Consider the following 6,000-nt stretch of genomic DNA (forward strand, 5'->3'; position numbering starts at 1 on the left):
ATCAATCTGTGATCTTCAAGTTCGCAGATTCCGTATTGTATTTGTAGACTTTTCGTTATATTGGTTTTCCTTAAAAATTTTTCAGTCTAATAATGGATAAAAGTTTTTGAAATATACATACATATATCAACCCCGCATTTTTTTACTTTACATAAATAAAATCATAAATTTTTCTTTTTAGATTTTATAAATATTTATATGCATACATATGTATGTATATGCTATTTATGTAGGCAACACATGTAGTACATATGTACATATGAACATATGAACACCACTCACCTCTGATTGTGCTGGGCATTATAGTCGTTTGATTTGTGATCACTTCTTTCACTCCAAATAATGTCCGTTTGTATAACTATTATGATCGTGGTCATTTGATCGTGCAACTTCGTGCATTTTATGTGACACTTTCTTGTGCTTATGTAATTGCATTTAATGTAATTTATGTGTCTGTATACGTGTGTGTATGAAAATATAAAATCGCAGCGTTGCATCACATTAAACATATAACAGTATTTTATTTTATCGATTGTACGTGATGACGAATGATAAGCAAGCAACAAGATCGTAAAGCAATGGTGAGAGTGCAAAATGAAGAAAATTTGTAGTTAAATTCACAACAGTTAAGTTTTCATTTCCAAATCACTTTTTTCTTTCAACTGACACCACATATACATACATACATATACATACATATATGAAGTATAGCATGACACACACACTCACACACGCTGCGTATATGTATGAAAACACACTGCACACACTAACACATTGACGCACAGGTGGATTTGGTGCTTGTTCGAGTGTTTCACTAATTAGTCAAATACGCATGCGCAACAAAATTTTCTCATATTTCGCACCTGACTTTGTCTACAACCTGCGCTAACTTGTTTCCACCGAGTGGGCGTCACTTAACCCTCGATCATTTGGATTTTTTCGCGCAAATTTTGTGCACGGATGCTTTGTTGGACAATCAATTGTACACTAAAAAGGTACTTTCCAACTGTTTGACGCGAATATATGACGAAGCGATCACACTGCACAGCACTACGCCGCGCTGGACGGGACTGCCATGGAAGAGCACAACAACAAGCGCCAACTTATTGGTAGTTGTACAGGCGAACTGGCATCAAAACGATAGCCGCATTGGTAGAGCGCCTTTCTTTCTTTGTCGCAACGTCGCGGCGTTACACCATCGTTGTCTTCGCGCATCTTCGCAGCGGTGATCGTGTTGCTCGCATTTGCCGAAAGGCCAAACTCCTGCTCGCCCGTTCACATGATCGCCGTTGCACAGGAAAAACCAAAACAAGCTGACACGGGCTTGGTTGCAGTCGAGATTCTGACATGCAGCAGCTTTAGCAGCAGCAAAGTAAAGTCAGCAGCAGCGCGCTAAGGCAGTTGGCTGTGAGGTTGTGGCTGGTGTTCTTGCTTTAGCCATTAGCACTTCTAATAGTCAGCTGTAACACCTTTCAAGTGGTTTTGTGCTGCTAAGAGAGTAAAACAATGTATTTCAAAATCATTTTTTTTTGCCCCAGTTATGTATATGTGATTGCCGATACCGAAAATATTAACTTGAAACATATAAAAAGGTGGTTCAAATTGCAGCTCCCTCAAGTTAGTAAAGATTCTTTAATGTATTGAGTTATTCCAAAACGAACTATAATTTTGATATAAGTATGTATAGGTTTTTATTAGATCTATTCTAGAAGGCGATTAATATGAATTAAAGTATGGAAGCTCTATTTTATATAAAAAAAATGTGGGTTTCAAAAAAAATTGGTGTGTTGGAGAAATATTTCGATGAACATTGCTGAAAATTTTCAAACTGCGGAACATTTCTCTCTGCACCGATACAGGCATTTAGATCTTGCGAATAAGTTAAAAAAATATTGGATTTTCTGTATATAAACTACAAGCTATATAAGCTATATTTTCCAATGGGCTTCCCAAAAGCTTAAATATGTCGTCAGACATCCACCTTACCTACCTACCATGGATTCTGTAGCGCGACCACGAAGTAATTCTTAACCGGTGGTTCCGTGGGAGAGTCTTGAGTTGGGAGTATATTAGGTTTAGCAGATTAAAGTTCCGAACCCCAGATTTCGATATTTCTCCCTACTATAAAAAAATAAGAAAAATACCTCGTATCAGATTGTTGGCTCCGTTTTCTATAGTATTCTCAAAATAGGGCTGCCATAAGATACCGAATTTATTCCTGCTTATTTCATCGGTTGCATTTGGTGGAAGCATCCATCTAAGATAATAGTTTGACTAACCGACCATGTATGTATGTAACTATTTTTCTCTGAAATCCTGTTTAGATATCCGTAAAAAACAGTCTGAATTTGTTGCTTTGCCGAGAGCTTGCTCAGTAAGAAAGGTTATGGATCCGTGATGAGCAAAGCGCAAAAAGCTTTGGTAATGTGAGAGTTAGAAAAAAATAAGCATAAATTCAGTTTATTACGTCTTAGAGCTTAAGGCAAGCTTTCAAGCTCGGTAATCTCCACCTTTAAGGCGTTCATTCATTAGCTTTGATTTTCTGTGTCTAAATTGCAGTTTTCTCCACAAAAAAATATAGGATCACGTGATGATAATCCGAAGGTTAAACTATTTATCGGAAAGACAGCTAAGGATCCAAAGTATCGCTTTTGCATGGTGGTTCCGAGTACACAATAATATTTCTTGAGTTTCTCGAGGTATTGAACCGATTGGAACACAGTGGACTCCACTCAATCAATATTTTCATGTACAAATTGGCACAGTACAGTGAAAAATATATAGTTACATATATTGGCAAAATTAATTTCGTCAGCTCCGTATCAACTTCTTTAAAATTTCTTAACGGTAATTTGCATTTCTTCGTCCGTTAATTTGTGCTAATGCGATTATTTAATGCAGATTATTCAAATGCGATTATATGTAAGTGCCATCCAAGCAAAAAGTGCTTCACGAAATTAAAGGAATATGTTCGAAAAAAAATGTGCTAAAAATCTGAAAACAAATTGCATTGAGGAAACATTAAAATCGATTCTTTATTTCCCACAGCTTCATCAAATGAACGAGCGGATGTGTGCATGTGATGTACATATGTGTGTGTGTGTGTATATGGAAATTGATTTCGTAATACACGCCAGCAGCGACGGCGGCAGCAACGGCAGCAGCGGCCACGATCAATTCCCAACAGCAACAGCTGCTGCTGCCTCCCTGTTGCCGATCCATGCCGGCAAGAAAAAGCAGCAGCGCAAACGCGCCGGCGACGGCAACGCGCAAGCGGGAAATAATAAAATGCAAACATATCTGCATTCATATCTACATACGCACACACACACACATATACACATGTATGTGGATAAATATACCAGCGGCCGTTACCAAGTCGAAAAACAAGTTAAGAAGTACCGCTAGTCGAGAAACCGAACCAGCAACAATGGCCAACAGCCAGCAGCTAGCCACACCAGCAACGGCAATAACAATAAGAACAACAAAGCCATACAAAACAAACAAACGGCATTAACGACAAGAAAAAAGCAGCAACAACAACAACGGCACGGTATGAAAAAAGAGCAAACAGCGACGTTCCTCCAGCAAAAGGTCATCGAACGTTCTTACTTCGCCGCAGTTAAGAATAATGTAATCAAAACAATAACGAAAAGCGAAAAATGTGCACGAGCGAAGCAGAGAGTCAGCAACGAAGCAGCGGACAAGCGAATGCCGAACAACGATTGTAGGTAGGTAGGTTGCTTCAGTTTACATATTACCCAACAATCTCATAAATAGCCCCAAACACACACGCACACCACAAGCCACACACATACTCACAAGCCTATTTCGTGCTGCGGCGATAGCTGTTGCTTGTTGTCCTAAGAGTGTGGCGAAGAAAGCAGCAACGAAGAACAAAAAGTACGCAGAAGATTACAAAGAGAAAATACACAAAAGCCCTCACGTGGTCTGCATTGTTGTTGCGCTGGCTTGCGGTGAAAGAATAGCCAATGCAAGAGAGCGCGCGTAAGAGAGAATTTCAGAATTTCACTTCAATGCGCCGAAGCTCAACAAGCGGCTAATAAATCGCTTAAATATGTTGATAAGCTTGTGCACACACACACACGTATATTTATGTACATATAGATATAGGGAAAGCGGAGGGCGTGATTGGCGTTGCCACTCGCGTATCATGTAAATTATTCCCAATAAATTATGTGTACGTGCAGGATTTTTTTCAAACTGTCAAACGTACACATCATTATTGACATTGGCGTAACCTAATTCTTTCTTAAATTATGCTACTGGCATTCGAATTTGTTCTACACACGTGTGTGAAAATGTGGCAATGATTCATAGTATTTCATAAAATATTGTAATTTTTCTGTTTCACCAATATTTAGTTGATTTCAGCAGCATTCTCACTTAAAGCCGTGCTTTGAAACTTGATGATGTCGCCAAATCGGCTATTTTTAGTATGATCGGTATTACTTCTCTCATAAATATATGTACATATGTATATTTGCAGTTTTATTTTCAAAATTTGAACGTTAATTAAAAAAATATATATGTATATAGGTATACTTATATGTAAAAATATAAATAGTATTGTTCAAAGTGTTGCTCATCTGAAGATATAACATTTTCTCATCTTTCTGGCTATTAGTGCATTCCATCCCAGAAGAATTGCGCCGCCTTGGCCTGGAATCAATGGCTTAATTTTTGATACCCTGTTCTGTTGTGAACCGTATTTCATTGAGAGTAGTTTTCAACAAAAGAGACCAAGCACTGTCATAATGGAAAATTATTTTATCGTGTCTAGTCGCAAAAGCCGGGCATTCCGGGGCGCGCCCTTTTTTGTTTGTCGTCACTTATGCATTTTTTATCAGAAATTCATATGTATATGTTGCAAAAACGTCTCAATTTCCTTAAAGCTTTTTTCTTATTAAAGTCGAAAGAGGGAGGTCTAGCGAGTGGTATTTTTTCAATCTTCTGCGTTGTAAACTATTGTCCAGCAGTTGGATTGCAAATATGCATGATGATCCAAATGGAAGGGGTAACGTCTGCTAAATTCTTCGATTGATTCCTTTACAGTAAACAACTTTAAATCCATGGGGCACGCCAGTACGAACAGATCTCAACTCCGACTCAGCACCACGGTATCTAACGTATAACGTCCGATTGTGCAAATAAGACTTTAACAGCAAATAATAGGGCATTATGCCAGACTTTGTGAAATGCTTGGCGGACATCAAGGAACCCGCAGAACAATATTTCTATTTTTCCATAGCATCAGTTACAAAGGGTTCTACCCTATTACATTGCTCAATTGTGCCATGAAATTGTCTAAAGTCAAACTGATGATTCGGAATAAGCTAAAAATTATCTTTGGAATACTTTCGAGATAAGTTCCAGTAGACTAATTGGTCGATAAGAAATAAGCAAATATTCAGGTTTTCCGGGCTTAAAAATTAAAATAACCTCAGCACATTTCCCAGGACCTTCTTTGTTGTGCAAGCCAAAATCACCACTCATGTCGAACATGTTCATCCTAAACGTCTACCAGAATACGATGACTTCGAGTGAAGTTTTCTTCACATTAAAGTAATGAGAAGAACTCTAAAAACACCTTTCCAGGCACAAGGTATAAGGTTGTATATTTGAGTAAATTAAATTATTGTAGTTTACACTTCAAATGATTCAAATAGCATAAACTGAAATAGACGCGTAGCTTTCCAACGAATATTCGGAATATTGGAACAATGGAATCAAAGTCAAAATCAATCTTATGGCAAACCGCACAATATAAGTAGTTATATATAGCACTATACCACTTGTCTTTCTCATCTCTTTACTGAATCTGATACATGCCTCAAGCTCAAAGGATTAAAAGATTCTCAGTGTAACACTAATTCTCAATGTATAGCGAACGAGCTGAAGACAAATTTAGAGTATTGATCGTATATACAGTATATTTCTGAATAGAGTATAGAACAGGTACCTAGCTGTAGAAATAGG

Source organism: Bactrocera neohumeralis, chromosome 4, assembly GCF_024586455.1.
Source record: "Bactrocera neohumeralis isolate Rockhampton chromosome 4, APGP_CSIRO_Bneo_wtdbg2-racon-allhic-juicebox.fasta_v2, whole genome shotgun sequence".
In the NCBI taxonomy this organism is placed as follows: domain Eukaryota; kingdom Metazoa; phylum Arthropoda; class Insecta; order Diptera; family Tephritidae; genus Bactrocera; species Bactrocera neohumeralis.